The following is an 8,092-nucleotide window of genomic DNA, read 5'->3' as shown; positions in this document are numbered from 1 at the left end:
AATGAACCATGATTTTTACATATCACATTTAAACAATGTGATCACATATGATCAATCATTCTTTTCACAGAAACTATTACTACATATTTTAATATTGTCATGTAAATCACTGTCACTTTGATTTGCTATTTTCACTGTCTTGTAGTTTTACATCCATGAAAATTTTGGTAAATTCTTCTCCCTTCCAATATTCAATACTGGGGTATAATAAAGAAAAACAAAACTAGCAGTATGTTGCTTGATGGTTTAACTGTCTTTTCAATTAGACTGTACACTAATTGATCAGGTTCGGAAAACAATATAAAAATTTGTTTTAAGTTTATTTTTACATGTTTTTTTCCTTACAGTTATATAAACTTTTGTTTCCTCATTCTAACTCCCTTGTATTGAATTAGAATGTCACTTTTGTTGGTTTTCATTCAATTCAGAAAAAAATTCTCTAAACAATGTTAATTCTTTTTATTTTTTGAGACGGAGTTTCGCTCTTGTTACCCAGGCTGGAGTGCAATGGCGCGATCTCGGCTTACGGCAACCTCCGCCTCCTGGGTTCAGGCAATTCCCCTGCCTCAGCCTCCTGAGTAGCTGGGATTACAGGCATGTGCCACCATGCCCAGCTAATTTTTTGTATTTTTAGTAGAGACGGGGTTTCACCATGTTGACCAGGATGCTCTCGATCTCTTGACCTCGTGATCCACAGGCCTCGGCCTCCCAAAGTGCTGGGATTATAGGCGTGAGCCACTGCGCCCGGCCTTAACAATGTTAATTCTTTTACAATTTCAATCTAATTTGAGTTTTTGAAGATTTGTATTAACTTTTTTTTTTATTATTTTGAGACAGAGTCTGGCTCTGTCTCCAGGCTGGAGTGCAGTGACGCAATCCCGGCTCACTGCAACCTCCGCCTCCTGGGTTCAAGTGCGTCTCCTGCCTCAGCCTCCTGAGTAGCTGGGACTAGGGTGTGCATCACCACGCCCAGCTAATTTTTGTATTTTTAGTAGAGACAGGTTTTCACTATGTTGGCCAGGATGGTTTCAATCTTTTGACCTAGTGATCCTCCCGCCTTGGCCGTTCAGAGTGCTGGGATTACAGGCGTGAGCTACCAAGCCTGGCTGTATTAACATTATTAAAAGCAGGCCAGTGTGGTGATTCATGCCTGTAGTCTCAGCACTTTGGGAGGTTGAGGTGGGCAGATCATGAGGTCAAGAGATCAAGACCATTCTGACCAACCTGGTGAAACCCTGTCTCTACTAAAAAAAAAAAAAAAAAATTCCGGAAGTTAGCTGAGCATGGTGGCGCCCGCCTGTAGTCGCAGCTTCTTGCCAGGCTGAGGCAGAGAATTGCTTGAACCAGGGATGCAAAGGTTGCAGTGAGCTGAGATGGCGCCATTGCACTCCACCTGGTAACAGGGCAAGACTTTGTCTAAAAAAAAAAATTATTAAAAGCAATCAAGGCTGGGTGTGGTGGCTCATGCCCATAACCCCAGCACTTTGGGAGACCAAGGCAGAAGGATCGCTCGAGTCCAGGAGTTCAAGACCAGCCTAAGCAACACAGTGAGACCCCGTCTCTATATAAAATAGAAAAAATTAGCCAAGTATGGTGGCGAGCGCCTGTAGCCCCAGCTACTCAGGAGGCTGAGGTGGGAGGATTGCATGAGTTCCCAGGAGGTCGAGGCTGCAAAGAGACATGATAATGCCACTGCATTCCAGTCTGGGTGACAGAGTGAGACCCTGTCTTAAAAAATAAATAAATAAAAAGAGCAAGCAATGCTATATACCAAATAACTAGATAGACAAACTCAAAAAAAAATTCATTTTTCTGCCTGGCCCCCTGATTTCCTCTTTACTTGAGCACCTTCTATTATTTCATTTTACTCTTCTAGAGCATCTCATATCTTGTTTAAATCAAATCTATTTCAACATAACGACTGCCCCTGCAACCAGGAATTAGAACATAAAGACAAGCAAGAAAATGAATATGCTTTCTTCATTACTCGTGGCAGGCTACTTAGTTATTCAAGACTTCTTTGCATTCCCATTGTCAGAAAGACAGGATTTGATAATTTGTTTTTTCTCTCTTAGGTAAAAAACTTTCCATTACTCAAATCTCCCTGCTCTCCAAAGTAGTCTCCATTTCAAATGTCAACTGCAGCACAACTCCAAAATCTTCATGACATTCAAACACAGTTGCCTTTTGTTTTCAGGTCACAGTATGACAAATGAGAAGGAGCATATCCTTAGAGCCTGGCAGGTGTTGATTTCCAGGGCAGATGCTTAGAGTTTCTGGTCAGAACTGAGTACCAAGTCCTAAGGGACAAAGTGACAGAGGCAACCATAACTATGAATTGTTCATTGTTTTTGTTTTTGTTTTGTAGCCATTTGAGATGTAGTCTCGCTCTATTGCTCAGGCTGGAGTACAATGGCACAATCTCTGCTCACTGCAACCTCTCCCTCCCGGGTTCAAGCTATTCTCCTGCCTCAGCCTCCCAAGTAGCTGGGATTACAGGCGCCTGCCACTATGCCTGGCTAATTTTTGTATTTTTAGTAGAGACAGGGTTTCACCATGTTGGCCCAGCTGATCTTAAATTCCTGACCTCAGGCGATTCCTCTGCTGCAGCCTCCCAAAGTGGTGGGATTACAGGTGTGAGCCACTGTGTCCAGCCTGTAGCCATGTATTCTTTAAATTTACTTTTCTGTATGTTTGTGACATGAAAAGTTTTATAAAGTGCAGGATCAGAGGAAGTTTCCCTTTTGCCTGGGTCAAAGGGAGGTACTTCATGGAAACTTCACACCCCACAAACATCACAGTGCCTAAGCCCCTCCCTGCTGGACTGCTTTTTTTTTTTTTTTTTTTTTTTTTTTTTTTTTTAGACAGAGTTTCGCTCCGTCACTCAGGCTGGAGTGCAGTGGCACAACCACAGGTCACTGCAGCCTGAACTCCTGAGCCCAAGCAATCCTCTCACCTCAGCCTTTCCAGTAGCTGGGACTACAGGTATATACCACCGTGCCTGGCTTGTGCTAGACTTTCACTGGCTTCCACTGATCTGTTGTTAATGGCTCAGACTTGATTGGGATAGTGCATGGGGGAAAAGAAAGGGGCTCTCAGATTTCTATATAATAAAAATAGTGAGCTGGGCACAAATAGTGGCTCACACCTGTAATCTCAGCACTTTAGGAGGCCAAGGTGAGTGGATTGCTTAAGTCTAGGAGTTCCAGATCATCCTAGCTGATATAGGGAGATCCCATCTCTGCAAAAAAAAAAAAAAATTTTTTTTAATTTGAGACAGGGTCTTTGTCACCCAGGCTGGAGTGCGGTAATGCAATCTTGACTCACCACAATCCCTGCCTCCAGGGTTCAAGCGACTCTCCTCCTTAGCCTCCTGAGGGACACCCTGTCTCAAACAAACAAAATAAAGATGAAACTATAGCTAGGAAGCTGATTGTTATCTTTCAGGTCATCAGGCTGAATCTGAATATTACAATCTTCCAGAAAATGAAGACTTTCAAAATTCTGATCAGCATGAACTAAGGGACCTAGTCCTGTTATTGGATTAAAGCTCCTATGAATAGAAATGTGAGGGAAGCCCTGCACACCTAAGGAAGGCAGTTTCAGGACAACTCTGAGAAGTTAACTATCACCTTATCAGATAGCCAATATACAAAAGTCAAAATTTTTTTTTTTTGAGACGGAGTTTCACTCTTGTTACCCAGGCTGGAGTGCAATGGCACGATCTCGGCTCACCGCAACCTCCGCCTCCTGGGGAGCTGGGACTACAGGCGCACGCCATCTGCCCAGCTAATTTTTGTGTTTTTAGTAGAGACGGGGTTTCACCTTGTTGACCAGGATGGTCTCGATCTCTTGACCTCGTGATCCACCCGCCTTGGCCTCCCAAAGTGCTGGGATTATAGGTGTGTGCCACCGCGCCCGGCCAAAAGTCAAAATATTTAAGTGATTCTGTAATATTTAGATGGTTTCCTAAATGAGAAGTTTATAACAAGTCATAAAAAAGTAAGTTGGGGCCAGGCCTGGTTGCTAACACCTATAATCCCAGCACTTTGGGAGGCCAAGGTGGGCAGATCGCCTGAGGTCAGGAGTTCAAGACCAACCTGACCAACATGGAGAAACCCCGTCTCTACTAAAAAGACAAAATAAGCCAGGCATGGTGGCACACGCCAGTAATCCCAGCTACTTGGGAGGCTGAGGCAGAAGAATTGCTTGAACCTGGGAGGTGGAGGTTATGGTGAGCTGAGGTCATTCCAGCCTGGGCAACAAGAGTGAAACTCTGTCTAAAAAAAAAAAAGGTAAGTTGGAATTCCCAAGGATTGCTAAACTTTAGAGGTCAATGCCACTTTAAAAGGGTTTTCATTCACACTGCTTGTCTATATACATGTATATAATTGCCACTTGATTGAGGGAGCTATGAAATAAGGACAAAGAAGCAGCTGGCTGGACATGCAGGATTGTGTTACAAGTTAGGAATCCTACCTGGGAACTAAAATTATGAGTCTAATCTTTTCTGGAATTATGGAAAGTGACCATGGTCTTTTGCCAGTTCATCCAGGCTTAAAAATATATGACTAATGACAAAATTTATAAACCCTTTGAGAATCTACCTGTTAAATTACACTAATGTCTGTCTCCCTCTTCAGTTATTTGGGTGTATAAAGAGGACCTAAGATATATACATGAAAGCTTACCAAGTTCTTTGGAAGAAAACATAAATTGTGGATTTTCCCCTTAGCACATAACAATAAATCCAACTTCTTCAAGGAAATATTGCAAATATAAAGGTGTAATTATATTTGTTATAGACAACCTTAAAGTGATGCTCATAATGCTCTTAGTCATTCTCATGTTTCGGCATGGGGTTAGCATCTTAGAGAGTCTGTGCTTAAAGGAGTCATCTGAGTGGCACTTGGCATTGACACCATAGCCAGCGGATGAGTGTTTGAATATACAAAATGACTCTAGGAGCTCTGATGGAAGAGCCAAGACATGTACGTTAAGGATACTCGATACAGAGCAAATAACACCAGAAACTCATACATGATGATTCTCTTTTTCTCAAGTTTCACATTCATATCCTGGTGACTGCACTTAAAAAAAATACACACACACACACACACACACACACACACACACACAACATAGCCCAAACCATTTCTCCTGCCCTCCACTGCTATTGCCCTGGTCCAAGCTACCATCATCATTGCGCAGTTCATTGCATTAACTTCAATAGCTCACTCTGCTTCTAACTTTGCTCTCCTACAGGTTATTCTCCACACTTTCTGCCTGATATTTTGAAAATACAAGTCAGAGCATGGCATTCCTGTGCTCAGAATTCTCCAGTGGTTAAGTTCCTCACCACGGCCCACAAAGCCCTACATGCTCAGGACTCCACCATGTTTCTCTGGCCTCATCTCTTCTTCAATCCTTTCCTCATTCCATTCCAAATACTGGCCTCTAGGCACAGTTCTATCTCAGAGTCATTGTACCAGCTGTTCGCTCTGCTTTGACTACTCATCATCAAATATTCATTTGGTGTGCTGCTTTACTTCTGTAGTTCTTCTTTTCAGGAAGGCCTTCTGTCATGATTACATCTAAAATAAAATACCCCATCACTCTCTCTTCCCTGTAGCCTGCTTTTTCTCCACCATTTGTCACCACCTAGGAATTACACATTTATTTGTTAATTTGTTTAGTGCATCTACCTTCCTTACCCCAAACAGTCTGTGAAGTCAGGAAGGAGACATTATCTGTTGCAATCACTGCTGTATCCCCAGCATGCATACCAGAGTTTGGTATAAAATAAATTTAATGGCCGGGCTCGGGGGCTCACACCTGTAAGCCCAGCACTTTGGGAGGCCGAGGTGGGCAGATCATGAGGTCAAAAGATTGAAACCATCCTGGTCAACATGGTGAAACTCCATCTCTACTAAAAGTACAAAAATTAGCTGGGCATGTTGACACACGCCTGTAGTCCCAGCTACTCAGGAGGCTGAGATAGTAGCATTGCTTGAACTCGGGAGGCAGAGGTTGCAGTGAACCAAGATCACACAATTGCACTCCAGCCTGGGCAACAAGAGCGAAACTCCGCCTCAAAATAAATAAATAAAATGAGTAAATGAAATGAGTATACTCTTACGGCAAGCACTTTATAACCTCTCACCATTTATTTTAGTTGTTCTATTTATCAATTAGTATGCAACAGGCCAGGCATGGTGGCTCACACCTGTAATCCAAGCACTTTGGAGGCCAAGGTGGGTGGATCACCTGAGGTTGGGAGTTCAAGACCAGCCTAATCAACATGGTGAAACCCCATCTTTATATATATATAAAAATTAGTATGCAACAATCTACTTGAAAATATAGAGGCTTAAAATAATAACACTTGTTTATTTATTTATTTATTTTGAGATAGGATCTCACTCTGTCACCCAGGCTGTAGTACAATGGTGCTATCGGAGCTGACTGCAGCATTGACCTCCTGGGATCCTCCCACTTTAGCCTCCTGAGTAGTTGGGACTACAGGTGCATACCACTGTGCCCAGATAATTTTTTAATTTTTTGTAGAGATGGAATCTTGCTATGTCACCCAGGCTGGTCTTAAACTCCTGGACTCAAGCAGTCTTCCTACCTCAACCTCCCAAAGTGTTGGGATTACAGGTGTGAGCCATTGCATCTGGCCTGTTAAATTTTTTTGTCAAGATAGAATCTTGCTATGTTGCCCAGGCTGGTCCCGAACTCCTGGGCTCAAGTTTTCCTTCTGTCTCTATCTCCTAAAGTGTTGGGATTACAGATATGAGCCATTGAGCCTGAGGGTCTAATTTTTTTTTTCCAACGCAGGGTCTCACTCTGTTGTGCAGGCTGGAGTGCAGTGGTGATCTTGGCTCACTGCAACCTCCTCCTCCAGGGTTCAAGCAATTCTCCTGCCTCTGCCTCCCAAGTAGCTGGGATTACAGGCACACCATCACGCACAGCTAATTTTTGTGGGGGTTTTTTCCTGTTGTTTTGTTTTTGAGACACAGTCTTGCTCTGTCACCCAGGCTGGAGTGCAGTGGCATGATCTCGGCTCACTGCAATTTCTGCCTTCCAGGTTCAAGTGATTCTCCTGCCTTAGCCTCCTGAGTAGTTGGGATTACAGGTGCCCACCACAACACCCAGCTATTTTTTGTATTTTTAGTAGAGAGGGGCTTTCATCATTTTGGCCAGGCTGGTCTTGAATTCCTGACCCCAAGTGATCCTCCCACATCAGCCTCCCAAAGAGCTGGGATTATAGGTGTGAGCCACCGCACCCGGCTTAATTTTTTTTTTTGAGACGGAGTTTCGCTCTTGTTACCCAGGCTGGAGTGCAATGGCGCGAGTTTCGCTCTTGTTACTCCAGGCTGGAGTGCAATGGAGGTTGTTGGCTCACCGCAACCTCCGCCTCCTGGGTTCAAGCAATTCTGCCTCAGCCTCCCAAGTAGCTGGGACTATAGGCACGCACCACCATGCCCAGCTAATTTTTGTATTTTTAGTAGAGACGGGGTTTCACCTTGTTTGACCAGGATGGTCTCGATCTCTTGACCTCGTGATCCACCCGCCTCGGCCTCCCAAAGTGCTGGGATTACAGGCGTGAGTCGCCGCGCCCGGCCTAATTTTTGCGTATTTTTATTAGAGAAAGGGTTTTGCCATGATGGCCAGGCTGGTCTCGAACTCTTGATCTCAGGTAATATGCCCTCCTCGGCCTCCCAAAGTGCTAGGATTACAGGCATGAGGCATCCCACCCTGCTCTAATTTTATTTGAGCTATTTTTGTTTGTTTGTTTGTTTGTTTGTTTGTTTGAGACGGTCTTGCTCTGCTGCCCAGGCTGTAGTGTGGTGGCACGATCTTGGCTCACTGCAATCTCCGCCTCTGGGTTCAAGCAATTTTCCTGCCTCAGCCTTCTGAGTAGCTGGGATTACAGGCATGCGCCACCACACCCAGCTAATTTTTCTGTATTTTTAGTAGAGATGGGGTTTCACCATGTTGGCCAAGACGGTCTCGTTCTCCTGACCTTGTGATCCGCCGTCTCGGTCTCCCAGAGTGCTGGGATTACAGGCGTGAGCCACTGTGCCCG

General features: G+C 44.1%; 1 protein-coding gene across 7 annotated transcripts in view; it reads right to left on the bottom strand.

Annotated features, from left to right (window-relative positions):
* The window catches only part of RPL5 (ribosomal protein L5), a 50,494-nt gene that overhangs the window by 17,413 nt on the left and 24,989 nt on the right, over positions 1-8,092 (bottom strand). The gene's annotated exons all lie outside the window — the stretch shown is intronic.

This window comes from Callithrix jacchus, chromosome 7 (assembly GCF_049354715.1).
Source record: "Callithrix jacchus isolate 240 chromosome 7, calJac240_pri, whole genome shotgun sequence".
Lineage (NCBI taxonomy): Eukaryota > Metazoa > Chordata > Mammalia > Primates > Cebidae > Callithrix > Callithrix jacchus.
The sequence above is the reverse complement of the archived record's forward strand: the minus strand, read 5'-3'. Positions and strand labels throughout refer to the sequence as shown.